We start from the raw sequence: 26,193 nt of genomic DNA, 5'->3' as shown, positions 1-26,193 counted from the left end.
TATATTGACAGTATAGGTTCGATGACTACGAGATATAAGGATACCCATACCCGACATGCCGGACAGTCTCATGTCATGAGAGTTACGTGAACCTCCTCCCTTCCCAAAAGAAGGCATCGCCGCTCATAGCTAATCTATCGGTGCTCAGTATAAAGTTCCATTACATTTAACTCATACTTTACGAAAGCTGGGTTGTAGTATGAGGACATCATATCTCAATAGATGATTTCTCATCTCATCATTAGTATTAACTGTATTATTCTCAATAATTTCATTAGAGTGTTCGTAGAGACTGATTTCTTCATTAACTTTACACTCTCATAGGTGAGTACGTTTTGGTAACATTCACTTAGGCTCATTTTAGATTGCTCTCATCTGTTACATTAGCCTCTTATCATATTGTCACCGCATTCATAACTTTAGAACATTTTCTTTATAGTTACCCACCCCTTATTACGTGAATGTTCATTTCTTCATATGCCAATGCAGTTGGCCATTTACTGTGTTTCACACTTTCACTTAACCCTTCTAGGGTTTCATCATTTCATTGTTCATTTGATCATATGCCAATGCACTTGGACATTTAGTGTGTTTCACACTCTTACATAGCCCTTCTAGGGTTTCATCATTTCATCGTTCATTTCATCATTTCATTGTTCATTGCATCATTTCATTATATACGTCTTAGGTTCACTTACTTTTAAACGTATGCCAGACTTATGGGTGTATACATACATGCCATAAGGCTTCATTCATAGTTCATTTAAGTGATTCATATCTTCCTAAGATCATGTGGTACAGGACTTATTAATCCTGTATATATGCCAAGACTTCGGTTTCGATCTAAGTAGGTAACATTATTTTTAAACATTTAATTCACGTATGACTTATGTATCCATATGGAATTTGGGCAAGGGAACGTGATTTTGAATCCCTTGGACAACACTTACATTTTTATTTTTTTTTAATTTTCCTTAATTTCTCTCTTCATTTTTCGCTCATTGGGATTGAGAGAATGTGAGATCGAACCCCCACAACCTCATTTTCTTTTTATTTCCTTCTCTTTAATTTCTCTCCTTTTGGCTGAGGGGGTGTGGGTTCGAACCCCCACATCCCTACTTTAATTTTTTCTCCTAAATTTTCCTTGGCTCTTCCTAGAGGTCGTGGGTTCGATTCCCACATGACTCAACCTTTTATCTTTCTTTTTGTTCCTTCTTAAATCTGATTGAGAGGTGGTGGGTTCGAATCCCACTCCTCTCATCTCTTATTTTTTTTATTTCATTTTTGGATCAAGGCACATGGGTTTGAATCCCACATGCCACATTTTTTTTTCTCACATTATTTCAATGACTTTTAACATGGTGAGGGCACGGGTCCGATTCTCAGTGGCCTCACATATTTTAATTCATTTTTACATAGCATGATAATCCCCGTAGCTTGGCCGAAACTCATCAACAAGATGCGTGAAATTCTTACAGCAGAGTTTCTCACCTCTTTTACATTAAATGTTCAGACGTTTCAAGTAGTTTTTAGTGAGTTCTTTAGGTGCATTTTCATGGATTCATTTGACTATTAGTTTGCACTCAAATAAGAATTTTTACATCACTTATGAACATCACAATTTAAGCAAGTTTGTGCACATGAAAAACAATCATAAACATGTCATTTTTCGAACTTGAATCCAAGAGTGTATATCACGGCTACACATTCCACACACATCATTTTTCACTTAATTTTGGACAACATGCGCAATATTCACATAATTCCGAACATACACACATAAATATAATCATCACGAAAACACATTACATCCCTAATTTCTACCAGCAAACATACCCAACCTATGATTCAATGTGAGCTAGTGACACGGACATGCAACGGAGAACAACCCTAGTTTTTGGAATAGATTCGTCTGAACCTTAGGGGTCTCTTGGGAAAGGGACCAAGAGAGGAGAACCCATACCTTTTATGACGTTCAAACCTTGAAGTTGCTGCCCAAACCTGCTTCAACACTCGCGTCCAAATCCAAGTTTCAACACCAAACTTTTGACGGAAAATTTCCTTCCTTTGCCTAACGTTTTTGATTAGTTGTTTGTTAAAAATTTTCGTTGTGAGTTCTTCAAGTGTGAAAAACTTTGGCTTATCTTCTGTTCTTGTACGTTATTTGGTAGAGAGAATGTGAATGAGAGTTGGATTGATCGTGAAAGTTAGAGATAGACGTGAGAGGAAGGAGTTATCTTATGCTTAGGAGTCTAGTTTTGGACTTAGTCAAATAGGGTTTAGTTAAATATTTAAAAAATCTGATTTCCCTTTTATTTCAATTCAGACAATAATAATAAATATTAGTAAATTACATTTATTTACAAACATAAATAAGAAAGTAATTTAAATCATCGCTTCCACCTAGGTTCAAACCCGGGTGGAGCAAACTTCACTGTAAGAGCCAATTTTCGGCCCTCTCTCCCAAAAATGTCCCTCCACCTTATTAATTAAATAATTAATTATATATTTAGGGTAATTACGATACTAGCCTTAGCATGGAAAGAAGACCATTTTACTGCTTGACTCTCCAAACTTAATATTTCCCTTTTTAAGTCTGGTAAAGACTCATCCGAGTAAATCTTCATATTCGGGAGCCCCACATGGCTGGACCCAACCTTTTCTAGCTCAACTAACTCCCCAAGTTAGTTGGCTTGGCTGTCATAAGGGTTCAGAGGTCTGGTTCTACGCTCATCAATTCGTGTGAACCCGGTCTAATCGTAGGCATTCTAGACACATTAAGCATTATTTAGCCTACCATTTTTAGGATTGTAACATTATCCACCCCCTTAGGAACATTCGTCCCTGAATGACACTACTAACTTTTCGCGTAATGCCAGTCAGATCATAACATAGTTACTATACACAATCAAGCAATTACAACAAAGAATGGAGAGATAAGGAAACATAGACTTAAGAATAGGAAGTCTAACCTCAAGAGCTGAAAAGATAGGGGTAACGGGATCTCATATCGGCCTAGGCCTCCCACGTAGCACCCTCAACAAGGTGATTCCTTCACAGTACCTTCACTATGGCAATCTCCTTGTTCCTCAGCCGCTTGACTTGTCTGTCTAAAATCTCAACAGGTACCACCTAATAGGACAAATTTTCATCAACCCCCAAACCTTCAACAGGTAAAATCGATGTTGGATTACCTAGGCACTTCTTTAACATAGAGACATGAAAGACTGGATGAACAAAAGCTAACTTCGCAGGAAATGCCAACTCATAGTCCACCTCACCACACATTGTAGGATCTCATACGACCCAACATACCTTGAACTCAACTTCCCTTTCCTGCCAAACCTCATCACCCCCTTCATAGGTGATATCTTCAAATAGACCTGGTCACCAACATCAAACTCTAATGGTCGTTTTCTGTTGTCTACATAAGATTTCTGCCGACTGTAAGGAGTAGTCAACCTGTCCCTAATCACCCTTCTCTAAGGCCTCATGAATGATCTTTGGACCTAAGATGGATGAATCTCCAACCTCGAACCACCCAACCGGAGACCTACACCTTCTACCATACAGTGCCTCAAACGGTGACATGCCAATGCTGGAGTGATAAATGTTATTATACGAGATTTCTATCAAAGGCAGATGGTCGTCCCAACTACCCCTGAAGTCAATCACACACGTCCTCTACATGTCCTCCAATATTTGAATAGTGCGCTCTGCCTGCCCATTAGTTTGAGGATGAAAGGCAGTACTAAGCTTCACTTGTGTGCCTAAGCTCTTTTTGAAGGATCTTCAGAAATGTGAAGTGAACTGAGTTCCTCTATCTGAAATGATAGACAAAGGAATCCCATGCCATCTCACAATCTCATCAATGTAGAGTCTCGCATAATCCTCGGCTATGTAAGTAGACTTCAGAGGAATAAAGTGGGCAGACTTAGTCATCCTATCCATAATAACCCATATGGATTTATGCTGTCTCCTAGTCTTCGAAAGACCGACCACAAAGTCCATATTAATGGTCTCCCACTTCTACGTCGGAACCTCGATCATCTGAGTAAGACCGCAAGGCTTAAGATGTTCTGCCTTAACATGTTGACAATTAGGACATTTGGCCACATATTCTGCAATGTCCTTCTTCATGCCATCCCATAAATAGATCTACTTAAGATCATGATAAATCTTGGTGGAACCTGGATGTATGGAATAAGAACCATGGGCCTTTGCAATAATCTTGGTCCGCAAATTATCCACATCTGGCACACACAGCCTGTCCTGGTAACTAAGTATGCCTTCATCTCCCAAAGCAAAAGACTAATTCATTTTAACCAAAATTGAGTCCTTCAGCTCCATCAACACAAGATCAAGATGCTGACCATCCTTGACTTCAACTACTACGGATGATTCAGAACTAGGATGAACTGAAACACCCCTACTAATAGAGTCAACTAACCGCGCACCCAGTTTGGCCAGTCTATGTATATCTTTCACCAACTCCTTCTTCTCATCCTCAACGTGGCTTGCACTTTCCATGTTCATCCTACTCAAAGCATCAGCTACAATATTAGCCTTACCTGGATGGTAGTGGACATTCCTGTCATAATCCTTCAACAGCTACAGCCATCTCCGCTGACGTAGATTCAAATCTATCTGTGTGAACAAATATTGGAGACTCTTGTAGTCCGTGAATACATCCACATGCACCCCATACAAGTAGTGCCTCCACAACTTTATGCAAACACCATAGATGCCAACTCCAGGTCATGAGTGGGATTATTCTTTTCATGAACCTTGAGTCATAAGGACGCATAATCTATCACCTTACAACCCTTCATAAGAACACAACCCAAACCAACCCTAGATGCATCACAATACACAGTGTAATTCTCACAACACTTAGGCAAAGTAAGCACCGAGGTTGAATGATGTATCGTGGTTTCACGGTACTTTCAATGCCTTCTCCTTAAGTTTAGTGTATCTCTAAACCCTTTTTTTAATTGATTTTTTATGTAGTTTTCTATTCATTCTCAGGAAATTTGTCCAAAGGAGAACGCGAAGATTTTGAGCTAAAATTGCAGAAGTGACCATCTTCGGACCCCACGACGGTCCATCGTGACTGTGACGGTCCATAGGGGTAAACTGTCATGAGAATATAATAGCTGCTGAAGGAAGTTGGGGAATTCTGACCAAGTGTGGGACTACGGAAGCTCACGACAGACTGCCATAGCCACGACGGTACGTCCTGCATATTCGTCAAGGCTAACAGAGAGTAGTCCCAGTACCCAACTTCAGAAGATTCTAAGTGTCATGGAATGAAGCCCCTCGACGGATCGTCGTGCTTGAGACGATCTGTCACACCTATCCGTCGAGGGTAACAGAGAGTTCATGAAAGATTTGGTTACAAAGAAAAGATCAGTCAGTTTTGAGGATGATGATAGAATGGAGCACTATAGTTCCATTGCTACAAGATCTCTAGTGCAAAATAAAGAATATCTGGGTTCTTTCACTATTCCTTCTACAATCGGGTTATTACATTTTGCAAAAGCATTATGTGATCTTAGGGCAAGTACAAATCTCATGCCCCTCTCGATTTAGAAGAAGTAGGGTTTGGTTGACCCAAATCCCACTGTGATACGGCTACTGATGGCTGATTGAACGGTAAAAAAGTCCTTTGTATACTCTACGATGTGCTAGTAAAAGTGGAGTCGTTCATATTTCCGGCCAATTTGTGATTCTTGATTGCGAGGCTGATTTTGAGGTGCCTATTATTCTTGGAGGTCATTCCTTGCTACGGGTAGAGCCTTGGTTGATATGGAAAAGGGGCAGATGAAATTACGGTTGAATAATAAAGAAGTGACATTCAACATTTGTAAGTCCATGAGGCAGAGTAGTGAGCTCCAATCGGTATCTGCTATATCCTACAGAGTTGAAGAGTCATCTGAGGTAAAAATTTAATACCATCTGGGTGTAGAAGCATTGGCGACAGTGATCATGAATTTTGATAGTGATGGCATTAAAGATTATGGGTCATTGTTTGCGGCACTTGATCGAAGTAATGTTCGTTTTAAACCAAAGAAATTTGAGTTAGATATGCAACATCGTGAATCTCCACCCGCGAAACCGTCTGTTGAGGAGGCTCCAAAATTAGAACTTAAGACTCTACCACATCATCCGAGGTATGTATTCTTGGGAAAAGATGACACTCTACCAGTTGTTATTGCATTAGATTTGAATGTGCATCAAGTTGAGAGTTTGGTGAAAGTGTTAAAAAGGTTCAAAAGAGCTATTGGATGGACTATTACGGATATTATTGGGAACCCTCCCGGTATTTGTTTTTATAATAACCAACTCATGCCCGATCATAAGCCAAGTATTGAGCATCAGAAACATATAAATTCATCAATGCAAGAGGTAGTGAAGAAGGAAATTTTTAAGTGGTTGGATGCCGGAGTGATATATCCAATCCCTGATAGTAGTTGGGTATGCCCTGTTCAGTGTGTACCTAAGAAAGGGGGAATGATTGTGGTCCTAAATGAGAAAAATGAGCTGGTTCCAATGAGACCGATGACTGGTTAAAGGGTGTGTATGGATTAACAGAAATAAATGCATGGACCGAAAAAGACCATTTTCCTATGCCCTTCATGGATTAGATGTTGGATAGACTTTCCGGAAAGGGGTGGTACTGATTTCTTGATGGTTATTCGAAGTATAATCAGATTTCTATTGCACCAGAAGATCAAGAGAAAACCACCTTTACTTGTTCATATGGGACCTTTGCGTTCAAGAGAATGATGTTTGGTTTGTGCAATGCACCCGCCACATTTCAGAAATGTGTGATGTCTATATTCTCCGATATGGTGGAGAACACTATGGAGGTGTTTATGGATGATTTTTCTATGGTTAGTGACTCCTTTGAGCGGTGTTTGAGTCATTTGTCTGAGGTTCTTAAGATGTGTGAAGACTTCAATCAGTACTAAATTGGGGAATATGTCACTTCATGGTGAAAGAGGGTATTGTATTGGGTCATCGCATTTCAGAAAAGGGTATAGAGGTTGATCGAGCTAAAGTCGAGGTAATAGAGAGACTCCCCCCACCTATCTCTGTCAAAGGTGTGAGAAACATTCTTGGGCATGCAGGTTTTTACCGGAGGTTCATCAAGGATTTCACAAAAACTGCGCATCCTTTGTAAAAGTTGCTTGAGAAAGAGTGTAAATTTTATTTTTATGAATATTGTCTTAGGGCATTTGTGAGTTAAAAAAAAGTTTTGATGTTTGCACCTATCATTATTTTGCCAGATTGGAGAAAGCCATTTGAGGTAATGTGTGATGCTAGTGGGTTTCTCTTGGTGTGGTATTGGGTCAAAGGAGGGACAAAATCCTTCACCCCATTTACTATGATAGTAAAGCCTTAAATGAATCCCAAAAGAACTACACGGTGACTGAGCAAAACCTCCTTGCAGTAGTCTTTGCTTTTGAGAAGTTTCGTTCCTATTTGCTTGGCACTAGGGTTATAGTGCATACTGATCATTCTTCTTTGAGATATTTGATGGCAAAGAAAGATGCGAAACCAAGGTTGATTCGTTGGGTATTACTATTGCAAGAATTTGACTTTGAGGTGATTAATTGATAAGGGACTGAAAATCAAGTTTCTGATCACTTGTCCTGTTTATAATATGAAGCAATGAGAGAGTTGGAGATAAGACTAAAACTGATGATACTTTCCCCGATGAGCATGTATTGGCCGCCTCTCAAGACTTGATTCCATGGTTCGCAGATTTTGCCAATTATTTGGCTAGCTATATCATCCCACCGGACTTGTCCTTTCATCAAAGGAAAAAGTTCATGTATGATGTGAAAAAGTTCTTTTGGGATGAGTCATACATGTATAAGAGTTGTCCGATGGGTTTATTCGGCATTGTGTGCCAGAAGTTGAGATGTTGAGTGTTTTGGAGGCATGTGATTCTTCAACCGTAGGTGGACATCATAGTGGTATCTGTACCTCTACAAGATCTTGCAATGTGGCTACTATTGGCCGACTATCCACCTAGATGATCATGAGTTCTATAAGGCATTTGATAGATGCCAAAGAGATGGAGGCATATCGAGAAAGCAAGAGCTCCCTTTAAATCCCATTCTTGTTATTGAGCTATTTGATGTGTGGGGTATTGACTTTATGGACCCTTTTGTGAAATCTCATGGGATGAAGTACATTCTAGTAGCGGTCGATTATGTGTCTAAATGGGTGGAAGTTATCGCACTCGCAAATAAATAAGTGTCATTGCATCCTTGAAAAAGAATATATTTTCCTGATTTGGCACCCCAAGGGCTATTATTAGTTATGGGGGATACCACTTTAGCAACAAATTGTTTAAGGAGTTATTGGAGAAATATGGGGTTTGCCATAATGTGGCCACTCCTTATCATCCTCAAACTAGTGGGCGAGTTGAGGTGTAAAATAGGGAGATTAAGTAGATTTTGTCAAAAATGGTGAATGCTAGTAGAATGGATTGGTCAAGGAGACTTGATGATGCTCTTTGGGCCTACCGGACAGCATACAAGACTCTTATAGGTATGTCCCCATACCAACTTGTATATGGGAAGTCTTATCACTTAACGGTTGAATTAAAGCATAAGGCCTTGTAGGCAATGACAAAGTTGAAAATGGACTGGAATGAAGCTGCTGAACAGAGGTTAAATGGGTTGAATGAGCTTGATTAATTTTGCCTAAAAGCTTATGAAAGTTAAGCCCTCCACAAAAAAAGATAAAGAAGTACCATGACCAAAAGATTGAGAAACGCAATTTTATGGTTGGGGATTTGGTGCTTTTCCAAATGGACTGGTCATTACTTGATCACCCAACTATTTTCTCACGGAGTGGTTGAGTTAGAGAACAAGGAGGGTGTGCGTTTTAAGGTGAATGGACAACGAATCAAAATCTATCTGGGGCACACTGAAACGGTGAATGAAGTGATCTAGGCATACTATCTTGATGAAGTCTGAATAATCAAGTGTCCTACGTCATATCACGACATTAAATCAAGCGCTTGTTGGGAGGTAACCCAATATGTATCCTCTAGCCAACCATATAGGTTTTTCGTGATTTCCTAGTTATAGTTGATTGGTTCTTTGCTTTTATTTCCTTAAACATCCCGTATAAATATTTTTTTTGCAAGAAGTGTTGGCTAGAGCATGTTTAGGGTCCGTGTCTAAAAAAAATCCAGAAAATACGAAAAGAATTACTTAATGGGTGTTAAATTTGCAGGTATCACATCACCAGAAAATCTGCAGAAAATTGGTCTACAACACCCTTTGACGGACCCATCAATGGACCGTCACGCTTGCGACGGACCATCACGCTTGTGACGGACCGTCACGCTTGCGATGGACCGTCACAAGCGTCCGTCGTGCCTAGGTATGTTTTTTAATTTTTTCTAAGTTAGGGAACGCATGATGGACTCCCACGATGGACCGTCGACGGGGACTCGTGGCGTCAAAAACTTGTAGACCCGACCCGACCCTACCGGCGAATATTAAAAGTTTTAAAACGTTTTAACTTCCCATCACTTCATTTAAACCGTTTCTTTCCATCATTTCCACCATTTTCTCCCTCTTAATCTCCCCAATCACTCTTATATTCTCTGATCTTCTAATTTCCTTTCTTTACCCACATTCCCCAAAACCCTTCTTCTCCCAAACCTAAAGTATTTTCCCGTTCTTTGCCGGGCAGAGTCTTGGTTTAATGCTCTACTCATCACTTTGTGGTATTGCATTTCTTATTCATTTACTTCATTATCAGGTATGTGATTCTGCTCTATCACTCATCTACATTTTGTTCTTGTTTTTCCATGCTAAAATACATGTTTCTGAATGTGTGGGTGTTTGATATTTGACCCCTAATGCATGCTAAGACCTCACCCCGACAATCCTAAGTGACTTTAGACCATTATTATTGTAAAAAGAATGGGGTTGTTGTGTTAACTAAATCAAATAGGGGGTGTCTATTTCTGATACGTGTTTCTGACTTAGGTTTGTTTTATGAAATTGCATGATATAACCCGAGAAATTATTGCCATAGGAATGCTAGAGTGATGGGTAAATTGGTTAGGAATTATGGGTTGATAATTTTAGTTCATATTATCAAATTTAGGGGACGACTTATGCTTCTTAACTTTGTCACTGTAAGATAGAACGAGACCTCGATGACGGACCATCGTGGGGTCCGTCACACCAAGCCCTAGTTTTACGGGCACTTATGACGGACCATCATACCCATGACAGTCCATCCTGCACAACCGTCATAGTTGTCAGAGACCCTTATTTTAAGGGTCTCGAAATTCATTCTTAGTGTCCCTCGACGGACCTCTGCGACGGACCGTCATGCCTTCGACGGTCCATCCTGCACAACCGTCACGGTTGTCAAAGACTTTTTTTCTTAGAGTCTCAATATTTTTATCAAGTGTCCCTCGACGGACCTCTACGATGGACTGTCATGCCTACGACGATCCGTCCTGCACAACTGTCACGGTTGTCAGAGACTTTCTTACGGAAAGTCTCAAAAAAATTTCCTAAGTGTTTCATGATGGACCCCCATGACGGTTCTTCATGCTCACGACGGACCGTCAATGGGTCCGTTGTGCAGTACTACAACTGCAGCACTACCAGTTAAGTTTTGGTTTTTCGTGGTTGTTTTCTTCTATGCATGTCTTGTTTGGTTCTAATATTCCTAGTTGTTGTTATATGCAGGTACTAACACTCATGGAACCAAAGAAAGATTGAGTATACTGACGTGGACGTTCCAAGTCCGTCGCCGCATCGGCCCGATTGGTGATTGGCTCTGGCGATGAGCGTGACCCCAAAAACATGCCCCCAGGCACTGTCACTACTGCACGGGCTGCTCGCACCACTAGAGCCACCCCCACGAAGGTGGCCCCGGCGTAGTCACTGCCTCCCAGTCTGAAGAGGAGTGCATAATGACCGGCACGCCTTCTGGGTCTGCTACACACCCTAGGTATGCTTCAGGCTCTGAGGAAGTATCGGGTTCATAAGAAGTCTCAGGGTCTGAGGAGGCTTTTGCTCCAGCCACTGCATCTCAGCCCGCCTCGTTTGATGAGGCTGATAGTGCTGATTCCACTCCAGCACCACTAACTCGAGTCCTCGCCCTGGTGGTCGACTAGCCCAACCGGGGGTGTGTTGAGGGGCAATTTCAGTTGTACTCAGATGCCACGATGCCTAATGATGAGGGGGTTATGACTCGGACCCTTACACTAGAGAGGCAGGTCCTCACGGGGAGTCTCCGCACCATGCAGGCAATTTATGCCCTTTTCACCAGGCACCGGCTAGAATGGACAGCTCGTGATGTGGGCCGATACAGTGAGGAGTTGGTCAAAGAGTTCTACACCTCATATGTGGCGACTCTGCGAGCCCAGATAGACAGGCGGGCTGCTCCTGCCAAACATGCCCGATAGATCACATTAGAGTCCGCGGCAACCAGGTAGACATCTCCTTGTTATCCATTCGCCGGTATTTATACAGCGAGAATGTTGATGCCACCACGACTCCTCTCACCGTCAAGTTCGACTACAAGTGGAAATCGGTTAAAGATGGACAATTCCTGCGTGACCCAGAGTTGAGAGAGACCACCAAGAGGTGGATTGCTAAGTACTTGTCTGTTGATAGAGAGGTTGCTGATTGGGTAAGATATACCGTGGTTTCACGGTATTTTTAAAGATTTTTCCTTAAGTTTAGTGTGTCCAAAAGCCTTTTTGTTCTAATTTTTATGTTTCTCTTTATTTGCAGGAAATCTTTCTAAAAGATGAATGCGGAGGTTTTTGAGCGAGAAATACAGAAAAGTACCACCTACGGAGCTTGTGACGGTTCGTCGTGCCCGTGACAGTTCGTATGTGGCATTGTAGTGAAGATGCTGAAGGAAGATGGGGAATTCTGACCAAGTGTGGGGTTACGGAGTGAGTGACGGACCTTCGTAGCCATGACGGTCCGTCCTGCTGGTTCGTCATGAAGATCAGAGAAGTAGTCCCAGTACCCAAATTCCAAGAGTTCAAGTGTTTTGGAACGGAGACCCTCGACGGATCGTTGTGTCTGTGACGATCCGTCATACCTGCCGTCAAGGGTAATGAAAAGAGCAGCAGAAGAAATTGCACAAGTATGGGATGACGGAGTCCATGACTGTCCGTCGTGACCATGACAATCCATCGCGAGGTCTGTCGATCCACCCTCGTTTTGACGGATTTCCAGCAAATAGAGTACTTATTTAATTAGTTTTTTTTTATAAATAGTTCGAAAAACCTCATTTTTGAGGTTAGACACTTGATTATTTTTAGACTCTTTGTTAGACTCATGATTTTTGAGCTTCATTTGTGGATTAGACTTGAGGATTATTGTTACACTTTTGGAGAATCTTTGTTCTTCAATTAATTTCAGTAATTGATTGTTGGTGATTTTGTGTTGATTAATCAAGTGAACTTTTGGATTTTACTCTTTCTCATTGAAGTAAGTGCATGAATTCTTATATCATATATTTGAATATTGTGATTATGACAATAGGTAACTAAACTCCATAGCTAGGGTTGTGGGAACCATAGGCAAATAATGAGGTAAAACCTAACTAAAATAACAATTCTAGAATGTTGTCTTGCATGTATTGATAATTCTTTTGCTTAGAAGTCTTTTTAACGGATGGCCAACGTTAGAACTCGCCTTAATGCTACTTGCCGGACCAAGGAGGTAGATAATAGGAAAAGAATTATCAACATAGATTTAGTGTATACTATCTAATAGGCTAGTACTGATTGGTACGAGTTAATAACTTAGTCAAATATCGAATGCGATGCTTAATATGAGGCAAAGATAAGGGTTAGTATAGCAACACACGTAGCCAGACCAAGGTGCGGAGTGAAATTTTCTAGATGCCGGACCAAGGATTAGAAATACATAACTTATCACTTTGCATGCAAGATACTAGGAAAGAATTGTTATAGTTAGAATTATCAAGTTATGAACCTTTGGGGAACACGTAAATCCTAGTTACTTTTATTAATTGATTAAACTCCAACTTTTGAAGCTGTTAGTTGTCTCCATTAATTTCGCTAGTTATTTTCATTTATTTAGAAATAGAAAACCCCCCTTTTTGTCATTTTTTCTTTCCAAGGAAGTAATTGACTGAACAATAGTGATAATAGATTGAAGTTAAGTCTAAACTATTTTCCTCGTGGGAATGATCCCAACCTCATTAGTTGGGTTATTTACTTGACATGACTGCTTTACTTCTTATTTGAGAAGTAAGTTTGAGCGTATTGGTACTTGAGCCAAAGGGAGCCATCAAGAAGGCTAACCTGACCTTCACGACCAAGTTTTTGTGGTTAATAGTCCGCCACTGCCATTCCCCCACTGCTGCAGACAATATTGTCACTTAGGATCGCGTAGTTCTGATGGCGGCGATGATAGTAGGGTTCGAGGTGGACTTCGCTTTGCTTCTTTAGGCGGTCATGCACGAGAGGGACTTCAATCAGATTTCCATGCATGGTGTTTGCTTTGTACAGGTGCGCAGGTGTGCCTATTTGGCACATCGATCAGATCAAGACCCCATCGGGCACTGTTGATATAGGCCTTATCAGGGATAAGGCCAATGAGTTGGCTCCACACAGAGGGCCCCGCCCGAAGGTACCTCCACTTGGTGAAAACCTGGCGGACACTGTAGAGAAAGCCCAAGCGGCTACCCAGGCTATATTTGAGCTTACTGACACCACCGCAGTCGAGTCTATCCCGGGTGGTAGCACCGCTCTAAGCTCCTCTCGCTCGAATCCCTCCGCCATTCTGGTCCCACTTGCTAGGGTCCAGAAACTTGAGGCCCAAATGGCCACTTTTCTGCATCACATCTAGCCTTGGATGCAGAGGTCTATTGCTGAGGCCGAGGATTGCATGGAGCGGAAGATGTCCCAACACACGGAGAGGAAGATCATGGAGGTTCATCAGCGCCTGGACATTTTTGAGTTGCGTGTGCTAGCCCAGACATCCCCTCTGGTGGATGTGTCGACCCTTCAAACTGCTGTAGAGAGTCTGAAAGCAGACTTGGACACGATTCTAGAGGCTAGGGTTCGCGACTCTGAGGCCCTTTCTGCAGAACCCGCCGAGGATACTGTTTTGGCGGCTTTATTCTGCATTGCTGCAGTGCAACCACCTCCACCATGAGACAATGCCAAGAGGGGTAGAGGTCGGAATGAGGATGAGTCTAGGTCACAGAAGAGGGAGCGCCGAGAGTGAGAGGGTGCGAGGAGAGCCTCGATTGTAGATGAGGAGGCCCATCATTTGAGGGCTATTAAGTTGGTTGCGGGGGCGTCTAACTCCAGAGTTGTTGAGGCAGAGAAGAGCACTACTGATGGTGCTGTGATTGTTGAGAGAGGAACTACTAAGGGTGTTTTTTATGCTGAGGACACTACTGAGGGTGTCCAGACTACAGAGGGAGTGGGTTCCGAGACACCGGACCCACCAGCTTGTTGATCGACGGCGCTTTGTGCCTCATGTTTGCTTCACCTACCACTCCATTATTTTGGATTATTTTATGCATTGGGGACAATTTCATATCTTTTTGTTGGGGGTGGGGTAAATGGAAAGTGAGTGCTAGGGTAAAGTTTGAGTAGCCCAACTCACGATCCTCTTTTGAGGTTTTCTTGCCTGTGTTCTTTTACTCCAAGAGACTGATTATTTTTATTGTTGAACCGACATGTCTATATCTTGTCTACATAGTATAACTCTGAAGCATGATGGCTAAAACAGAAATGATATCTTGACGTAATGAAATATAATGAAAATGATGCATTACTAGGCATAGTAACTGATAAATGTGTGGCTCTAAGCATGACATAGAGATACACCACTGCATGACCCTAAGTCTAAGACTCAAACTAGGTGTCTGATAATCTGGTACAATAATGAGATGTCAAGTGAGTGTGAGGAAAATTTGAATAGTCCACTATTTGCAATAAGCTAGAACTTGCCTGGTTAATCCTACTAAAAGTAAGTCGTAATAGACAATTAGCAAAGGATCATAGGCCCTTGTTCAATATAGACAATCTTTAGCCTAAATAACAGAAAACCGAATGAAATTAATCCCTTTTTGATCCAAATGATTTGAGCTTAAAATAAACCTTTCTTTTTCACCTTAACTGATCTTTTCTGGAAACAATGTGTTGGCCCTGGTCCCTTCTTGGACATGTGCACCTCCGCTTATGACAAAAGCATAAATTGAGGGTGGCTAATGCAGAAAAAACCTTGTCGTGGCCCTGACCCAACTTTGGGTATTGTGAACTTTGACTCATGGCAAAGCCATGAGTTGAGGGTGGCTAACTTGTGGAATGCTACGAAAAGTGGGGTTGAAAGAACAAAGAGAGAGAAAGAACAAAAGAAAGAAAAGTGAAACAAAAAAAAAAGAAAAATAAAAAAGAAAAAAAAAGATATAAATATTTGAAAATGTGAAAATACATACAAGAAAAGAAAAGAGTCACCTACACAAAAGAAGAAAGAAGGGAATATAGCAAGGTGAAAGAATATAAGAAAAAAGGGCGGAGTAAAACGATGAAAAGGTTGGACGCTTAACCGATATGTCAAAGAGGGGAACAGTTCACTAAGATATACCTAAATACACCCCACCTGATCCTAAGCCTATGTTACAAGCTAAGAAAGTCTTGTCGTGATCCTAAGAGTTGTTACGGCGAACTTAAAGCAGTGAAAATAAGGGCAAGTCTATGGCAATATGTATAAATGAGTTGTGAAGTTGTTCTGAGAGCGAGTGTTGAAAAGTAATTCTTATACTCAAACTGAAATCATAATGTGAAAAATGAGGATGTTATTTTGAAGTGATGACACTAGCTGCAATACCGAAAAAATTAACACCTAGGTGAGAGATCAAAGAGGATAGGTGTTAGTTTGTGGTGAGTCTGTGTCATGGTCAGATCCACATAATTCAAGTCTAATAGTGATAACATGCATTAATATAATGAGAATGATCATGATTGATAGCCAAATGATTGCGAAAGCTAAAAGAGGGATACTCTTGTACAAAGATTTTGTAGTGAGTCATATTGCGTCGCTTAGGACAAACAATGAATTTAAGTTGACGATGTTGATGTACCGTGGTTTCACGGTACTTTCAATGACTTTTCCTTAAGTTGATTGTGTGTCTAAAGCCGTTTTGCATTGATTTTTGATGTTGTTTTATGTTCATTCTCACTTGTCACTTGTTTACTTTAATTTAGCTAATTGCTTTCATTAATCAAAACCCCTTTTCTCGGAAAATAATTAACTAAATAGAAGTAATAATAGAATAAAGTTAATTCTAAACCATTTTCCTCATGGGATTGATCCCAACCTCACTAGTTCGGTTCTTTACTTGATACGACCGCTTTTACTTCGTTTCAAGAAGTAAATTTGAGCGTATCATTGAAGTGAGTCTATCCTTGAGCTCTTGGAAAATCTTCTCACAAGCCTCCATCCTTTCAAACATGGACTTCTTCTTAGTCAAAGCTGTAAGTGAGGCAGCAATGGAAGAAAATCCCTTCACGAACCTGCGATAATAACCAGCCAATCCCAAGAAGCTACAAATATATGTGGGACTAAGAGGTTTTGGCCAGTTCTTAACAACTTCAGTCTTCCTGGGATTTACCTCCACACCTTTGTCGGACATAACATGACCCAGGAAGGTCTTTTATCTAAGCCAGAATTCACACTTGATGAATTTGGCATACAGCTGATGTTGTATAAGTACCTACAAGGTCATGCTCTTCCTTGGTCTTAGAGTAGATGAGAATGTCATCAATAAATACTATGACTAAAGAGTCAAGGTATTCACGGAAGACCCTGTTCATGAGATCCATAAATGCAGCAGGTGCATTCGTGAGACCAAATGACATAACTAGGAACTCATAGTGACCATAACGGGTACAAAAGGCTTTCTTTGGGATATCTCTATCCCTAACTCTGAGCTGATGGTACCTTGAACGAAGATCAATCTTCAAGAAGAAAATAGACCCTTGGAGTTGGTTGAACAAGTCATCTATTCTGTGAAGTGGATACTTATTCTTGATAGTGACTTTGTTGAGCTGCCAATAATCGATACACATTCTAAGGGTTCCATCTTTCTTTTTCACATACAACACTAGAGCGCCCCAAGGGGATATGCTCGGCTGAATGAAACCCTTATTAGTGAGATCTTTTAACAACAACTTCAACTCTTTGAGTTCAGCTGGAGCCATTATGTAAGGAGGAATTGAAATTTGTTTAGTATAGGGTTCTAAGTTGATACCAAAGTCAATCTCTCAAGGGGGAGGAACTCCAGCCAAATCATCAGGAAATACATCTTGGAACTCATTCACTACAGGCACTGAGTCTATGAAAGGAATGTCATAATCTAAATCATTAACACTCACAAGATGACACAATAACCCCTTAGACATTATTTTATTAGCTTTAAGGTTCGAAATCAAGGGATTAGGACGACTCGAGTTGTACCCCTCCAAGACTAGCTCTTCATCATTAGGGAAACAAAATATCACAACCCTATTATGACAATCCATGCAAGCATAAAACCTATGAAGCCATTCCATGCCAAAAATAACATCAAAATCATGCATTGGTAACTCAACAAAGTCTTCACACATAGTATTACCACATAAAACTATTGGGCAATCCTTGTATACTCTATCAGTTCTTACATTTTCTCCTAAAGGTGCACTAACCACTATAGGATCATGCAAAACTTCATGTAATATCTCAAAAGTGAGAGCAAGTAAAGGAGTTACAAAGGAAAGCATAGATCCTTGGACAAACTTGACTCCCCTTGGTGGGAGAGTCCCTTCTTAAACCTGGTCTTATCCCTGATTTAAGTACTACTCTTCATTGAAAAATTCTTCTCTGCTTGCCTTGACTTGTTCCTTGACCTAGTATGTTTCCTCTTCCTGCTTTCCTCCACTTATTGGACATGGACCATAAGCCTGGAAAGTCCCATGCTAGAATGCAGCATAGCTACCCTACACTCCTCCTCGAGATTCTCAGCAATCTTAGATCCAGTGTAAATGGGAGGATTCATCCTCATGAAGTTCCTTAACCTGTTAGCCATGGTGCTGGCAGGTGGGTTCTCCCTGGGAACACCTTGTTGCTTCGCCTGGGCTGTCAAAGACTGAGCTTGTAAAGTAATGGCTTGGGCCATCTCTACCCAAACTGTCCTCACTTCTCCATCTGTCAACCTAGTTGGGTAAAAAACCATCTCTATCCCAGCAGCTGGAGCCTACGGAGGAACTTGATTTACCCCAGCAGTTGCTCCTCCAATCTCTCCGCATATGTTTCTTCTCGTATTCATCTTTATAAATCTCAAGAGTTGATGTTAGATATGCTCTTAACACCAAGAAATCAGACATTAGAGAAGGCACGATAAGATCAGAAGAGGGGAATTTTCCTACGCATCATGCAGCCTCTAATTCAGGATAGTGGTGCACTTCACTACCATGACTTAGAAACTACTCGATGTGGTTGATGTGAACTTATTATCCTCGAAAATTGACCTAGTGCTATGATACCAACTTTTTCACGACCAAAATCTAGACCCCATACGAGATCGGCATCGTTGACCTCTCAAAGGTCGCAGACAAGCCTACATATGTCATACTTACTTCCTCTAGGCTAATTTTAGCGGAAAAATTGAAACTTTTTGTTTATTAACATACATTTATACATACTACTTACATCATAGGGGTTCACAAATCAACCATCTAATAAAGAGATAATCAAATGAAAGAATCAGATCATAATTTTACTAAACGTATTTTTGCCAAAACGGCACCAATACAAAGTCTGAACAAAAATGGAAAGAAACACTAGAGGAACATGCTCCACTAGATATAGCCTACATATAAGCTATATAATAACGGTATACATCCTCAAAAGCATGAGGGTCTACCAAGTTCGGATGAAAGCTCCACGTCCGGATAGTTGAAACGTCAACCTATAAGATCTAGGGTTCACCTGTGTCTGCACCTAAAATTGTAGAATTGTATGGGATTAGTACACACTTGTACTAAGTATGGGTATGTTAAAGCATATACCAAGGACATGCATGAGTAAGAACAACTCTTTCCTAACAACATGATTATGAAAAGTCAAGTCAGTGGACTTGCCAAATTGGGATTAGGAAAGTTAGTGAGCTTTCCAAATTTGGATTAGGAAAGTGAGTGAGCTTTACAAATTTGGATTGGTAAAGTCATTCCATGAGAGAAACATGCATAATCATACTTATTATATTGCACACAACACATAACATCTTATGCATAGCACATATCGTTTTGCATATAGCACATAACCTCTTACACATAGCACATATCGTTTTGCATATAGCACATAACATCTTTCATATCATTTATTCATTTTCCATGAGACCTTGGAATCATGGACTTGGCATTAAGACTTCCCGAAATGAGGTCTCAACATATGGGACCTCAACTAGGGAGCCTTTATTAGCAAACACAGAGTCTGCTTCATTCCTTTATACGAACTTCACTTTATTTCGTTCATAGGCTAGTGTGAACATCATCTATACCTAGGATGTAGTTTAAGACTTTCATCGGGTTCACTGTGCAATGATCAAGAATGACCTAGTCTCATTACTTAGGTCTATCTCACCTCTTGATTATCCTATCCTAACACCTTTGGTATTATTCATTTTATTGTGTTCATCATTTGAGGCTGGCCTCATTCATTTATGGGGAACTTTAACTTTAACCGACATAGATCATGTGAGCATCATGAAATCGAGTGTCTTCCCCACACCGAAAAAAGGTGGAATCACCGGCCAGGGTGACCCAAAACATGCTGGCGTACATAGGAATGGAACCCTGTTAGATCTCTATATTGGCAGTATAGGTTCGAAGACTAGGAGATATAAGGAGACCCATACACGAAATGCCGGACAGTCTCATCTCATGACAGTTACGTGAACCTCCGCCCTTAACGAAAAAAGGCATCACCACTCGTAGCTAGTCTATCGGTGCTCAGTATAAAGTTTCATTACATTCAACTCATACGTCACGGAAGCTGGCTTCTTGTATGAGGACATCATAGCTCAATAGATGGTTTCTCATATCATCATTAGTATTAAGTGTATTATTCGCAATACTTTTATTAGACTGTTCATAGAGACTGGTCTCTTCATTAACTCTACACTCTCATAGGTGAGTACGTTTTGGTAACATTCACTTAGGCTCATTTGAGATTGCTCTCATCTTTTACATTATCCTCTTATCATATTGTCACCACATTCATTAACATTAGAATATTTTCTCTTCATAGTTACCCACCCCTTATTATGTGAATGTTCATTTCATCATATGCCAATGCACTTGGTCATTTACTGTGTTTCACACTCTTACTTAAGCTTTCTAGGGTTTCATCATTTCATTGTTCATTTCATCATATGACAATGCACTTGGCCATTTACTGTGTTTCACACTCTTACATAAACCTTCTAGGGTTTCATAATTTCATTGTTAATTACATCATTTCATTACATACATCTTAGGTTCACTTGCATTTAAACGTATGCCAGACTCGTTTAAGTGATTCATATCTTCCTAAGATCATGTGGTTCAAGACTTATGCATCTCGTATTATGTTAAGATCTCGATTTCGATCTAAGTAGGCAACATTATTTTTGAACATTTAATTCACGTATGACTTATGTATCCATATGGAATTTGGGCAAGGGAGCCCAATTTTGAATCCCTTGGACAACATTTGCATTTTTTATTTATTTTTGTTTGATCCATATGGATTCGGGACCCAAGGTCGAGCCCCAACGCCTTCATTTTATTTTTCCTTAATTTCTTTCTTCATTTTTCGCTCATTGGGACTGAGAGGATATGGGATCGAACCCCCACACCCTCTTTTTCTTTTTATTTCCTTCTCTTTGATTTCTCACCTTTTGGCCGAGGGGGTGTGGGTTCGAACCCCTCAGCCCCACTTTAATTTTTTCTCCTTAATTTTCCTTAGTTCTGCCTAGAGGTCGTGGGTTTGATTCCCCGCCTCAACCTTTTATTTTTCTTTTTATTCCTTGTTAAATTTGATTAAGAGGTGGTGGGTTCGAATCCCACTCCTCTCATTTCTTATTTTTTTTATTTCATTTTTTGATCAAGGCACATGGGTTCGAATCTCACATGCCACATTCTTTTTTTCTCACATTATTTCAATGACTATTAACATGCTGAGGTCACTTCTTCGATTCTCAGTGGCCTCACATATTTTAATTCATTTTTACGTAGCATGATAATCCCCTTAGCTTGTCCAAAACTCATCAACAAGATGCTGGAAATTTTTACAGCATAGTTTCTCACCTCTTTCACATTAAATGTTTAGAAGTTTTAAGTAGTTTTTAGTGAGTTCTTTAGGTGCATTTTCATGGATTCATTTGACTATTAGTTTGCACTCAAATCAACATTTTTACATCACTTATGAACATCACAATTTAAGCAAGCTTGTGCACATGAAATACAACCATAAATATGTCCTTTTTCAAACTTGAATACAAGAGTGTATATCACGGCTACACATTGCACACACATCATTTTTCACTTAATTTTGGACAACATGCTCAATATTCACATAATTCCGAACATACACACATAAACATAATCATCACGAAAACACATTACATCCCTAATTTCTACCAGAAAACATACCCAACCTATGATTCGATTGGATCTAGTGACAAAGACATGCAACGGGAAACAACCCTAGTTTTTGGAATAGATTCATCTGAACCTTCGGGGTCTCTTGAAAAAGGGACTAAGAGAGAAGACAAACCATACCTTTAATGACGTTCAAGCGTTGAAGTTGCTGCCCAAACCTTCTCCAACACTTACGTCCAAATCCAAGTTTCAACACCAAACTTTTGACGGAAAATCTCCTTCCTTTGCCTAACGTTTTTGATTAGTTGTTTGTTTAAAATTTTTGTTGTGAGTTATATAAGTGTGAAGAACGTTGGTTTATCTTATGTTCTTGTGCGTTATTTGGCATAGAGAATGTGAATAAGCGTTTGTTTGATCGTGAAAGTGAGAGATAGACGTGAGAGGAGAGAGTTATCTTAGGCTTAGGAGTCTAGTTTACGACTTAGTCAAATAGGGTTTAGTTAAATATTAAAAAATCTGATTTCCCTTTTATTTTAAATCAGCCAATAAATAATTAATTTTAATAAATTACATTAATTCACCAACTTAAATAAAAAAATAATTTAAATCATCGCTTTCACCTAGGTTTGAACCCGGGTGGAGCAAGACTTCACTCTAAGAGCCAATTTTCGGCCCTCTCTCCCCAAAATGTCCCTCCACCTTATTAATTAAATAATTAATTATATATTTAGGGTTATTACGATACTAGCTTTAGCCTGGAAAAAAGACCATTTTACCCCTAGACCCTCCAAACTTAAGATTTCCCTTTTTTAAGTCCGGTAAAGACTCGTTTGAGTAAATCTTCATATTCGGGAGCTCTACATGGCTGGACTCAACCTTTCCTAGCTCAAATAACTCCCCAAGTTATTTGGCTTGGATGTCGTAAGGGTTCAGAGGTCTGATTCTACGCGCATTAATCAGTGTGAACCCGATCTAATCGTTGGCATTTTAGACACATTAAGCATTATTTAGCATAGCGATTTTTAGGATTGTTACAGTATCTAGTCAAAGCAAGATTCAGGTCTACATAATTTAGGAATATTGTAAACACAACATTATTTTTATAAGAAATACTTCACTTTTTTATTTTTTTAAAGATAACCAAACCCGAGGAGGATTGCCTACATATCTTATCGAGTTGAGAACCAGGTATAGGTAGTTTAGGAATATTGTAAACAGAACATTATTTTTTATAAGAAATACTTCTTTTTTAATTTATTTTAAAAAAAATCACCAAACCCTAGGAGAGTTTCCTACGTATCTCATCGAGTTAAGAATCAGGTGTGCGTTGTTCGTTCAAATTAAATGGTTTAATTCATTCTTTTATATAGATTTTAATACTTGACTTGCCAAATGCAATATTTTTCAAAATATTATGAAGTTTTTTAATTTTTTAATCAATTATACAAGAACAATTTAATATTTTAAAAAAAATTGTTTAGTGATAAATCTTTCATTTCATTTTTTAAAAAAAAGAATAATTTACTCCTAAAAATAAGAAATATTTTTGTGCTTTTGTTTTGTAAAAATTGTAAAATAACATTTTTTATTACAATAATCACACCAAAATGAGTTACCTTATAGAGACATTCTAAATAAATGCATCTTCATGTAGCACATAAAATGATCTAAGTAATCAAGTAATTGAGGTATCTAGACTGTTCAGAGGATCATTACGTATCTCTTGTTCAGAGTCTCACTAACTTACATGCAAATATTACAAATATTGGAATCTTCTAGGGATAACGATGTCCATATTCTACTTTAGTAGGTTCAAACTTGAAGGAGATAGACTGATAACAAAGCTCGAATTCTTGTTCGTCCCAAGTGGAGTCGCAAGAGATGTTAAACCCCTTTTTCGCGCATGCGGAAGCAGGAAGAATTTTTCCAATTTAAGTGACGATATTGATTAAGGATTATTTTAATTTTTCAGAGTCTCCATTTGAAATTGAGTTATGGTGTTCCAAGTCACCTTTTTGTTTAATCCCTAACCAATAGGAAATGACTCTTTATTATGGCCTGCGAATCAGAAATTCGCGTAAGAAGTTCTATTGACCGAGGGAAGATATTAGGCATCCCTTAAATCCCGTGATTCTAGCACGGTCACTTTTATTCACTTATACTTTAATTATGAATATTCATGGACATATGTAAATATGATACAGTTTCGCTCATATTTTTATTAATGAACTTTTATTTGGTCTCAACCTAGATGTATAACCGTATTGTTTATCTTGATGTGTGGAGATATAACTGTCTTCTTTGCATCACACTTATGAACTTTATCTATAAGTCTTATGTTAAATTACTGAAAAATTAATATTTTTATAAACAAGGTGCGTCACCGCATCCTTTACATTTTTTAATGTCTCAAGAAAAATGTATAACCACATTCTTAATTGAAACCAAAAATTTTAACATGCATAACGTATATAATGTATAAGACAAATATCAAATAAAATAAATTAAAAGAAAAATCTTTTATATTTTTATTTACTCTTGATGTTAATGTTAGAATTAGACACACACGTATTATATTTTTATTTTAATCTTAAAGTTAATGGTAGAATTAGGCATGCACATTCTAATCACACAAAACAACATGAATTGCTAAAGATAAATCTCATTTTTTTTGTTTTATAAAAATAAAATAATAATAGTTTATTCATTTAGACTGATTATCCTATTAATCAAGAAAAGAACAATGTCATGACTCATTCATTTTTAAGAGATCACAACTCATGAATAAAAATAAATAAATAGAAAATTTCACCGATTAAAGCTAACTTCATTTATTAAACAAAGATATAATAGTTAAGAAATTATTCATTTTAATCGAATTATGAATAAAACAAAAACAGAAAAAAAATTATCATAAAATTACATCAAATTCCATTATTAATTTAAAGAGATAAGATAAGTAGAATACTGCAAAATCTTAAATAAACCTCGATTAGAACAACCATCAATTTTTGTAGGTTGTTTCGGTTTCTTGAAAGGAAATGAAAAGTGTTTTCTTCTTCTTCTTTTTTATTGTTTGGTTTTTGTTTCTGCTGGTTAGTGTGTACGTGTGTAGGTTGTGTTTTTGTTTGTTTGCTGAAAATTTTCTGATTTTTTCCTTCATTTTTTTGTGTGTGTGTGTTGGTGGAATATGTGTAGTAATGTAAGTGTGTTAGTAGTGTATAGGAGTACTATGGGGGTGGGGGGAGTGGGGTTGGCAGTGGAGTGAAATGGGGTTGTAGGAGGTTAAGATATTATTTTTTAATAATTTATATAATAATTATAATAATAAAAATATAAACTAATTATAAAAGTAGAATATAATTATAATTAAGAAATACTAGCCTATTATTGATTAAAGAAAACATATATTTTTTGTAATTTTCTTTTCTTTTTTTTAAACCAATAAAAAAATTACCTTAGAAAGTGATTTTATTTTTGTTGGAAAAAATGCACAAGTACCCCCTTAACCTATGCTCAAAATTTTAGAAACACACTTATACTATACTAAGGTTCCATTACCCCCTGAACTTACTTTATAAGTAATTTTCTACCCCTTTTTGGCTTATGTGGCAATACCTTGAAAAAAAAGTCATCCAACGTTGGGTTCACAAGATAGTACCACGTAGACCTAAAAGGGGTTGAAATTATTAATAAAATAAGTTTAGGGGGGCAACAGAACATTAGTATAGTATAATTGTGTTTCTGAGATTTTGGATTAAGAGGGTACTTGTGCATTATTCTTTTTTGTTCTTTTCAATCTTTTAAAAATAAACTTAATAAAAATAAGATAAAAGTCAAAATATTTATAAAAAATATTTAACCTCTATAAATAGTATAAAACATAAATTCGATCAAAAATTACGTGTCTACACCCCTGCTACCCATGACAAGCCCCCGCGACTCTCTCGCTCTTTTATTAAAAGTTCTTCTTTACCATATATTAACAATGGCAAATCGTTTATATTCAAAAAAAAATTAAAAAGAAAAAAATAATAGTTACCATTATTACCAACCACCCAAGTTCAAGCCAACTACATAAAGAACACTTTTCTCATTTTATTTTTTCTAATCTTGTAAATCAACAATGACAAATATAAATTTTGAATTTCCCTTCCACCAAAGTTGATGTCGGCACCGACGACATCCAACAAACATTAGTCTACCTCTTTCTTCTCTTTCATTGGCATTGGCAGTACAAATACGTCATTGTTATTCACTCAAACTAAATATTCGTTCTCTTTAATTTTGATAGCATGAAAATCTTTTACTCATTATCTTCATGTTTTATCCATTAGTAACTATTTATTAGAATTGGAACATATAATATCAATTTTTTGGCAAAAAAAATAAATTCATATATTTTTCATGTAATGAATTGAGCTTCATCAAAATATTTGAGACGTAAATTAATATTAAAAAAAAAAGAAAATAAGAAGAAGAATGATAAAGAGGGAGGTGGAGGGGAGGGGGTG

Source organism: Solanum pennellii, chromosome 10 (genome assembly GCF_001406875.1).
Source record: "Solanum pennellii chromosome 10, SPENNV200".
NCBI classification, from domain to species: Eukaryota; Viridiplantae; Streptophyta; class Magnoliopsida; order Solanales; family Solanaceae; genus Solanum; species Solanum pennellii.
The sequence above is the reverse complement of the archived record's forward strand: the minus strand, read 5'-3'. Positions refer to the sequence as shown.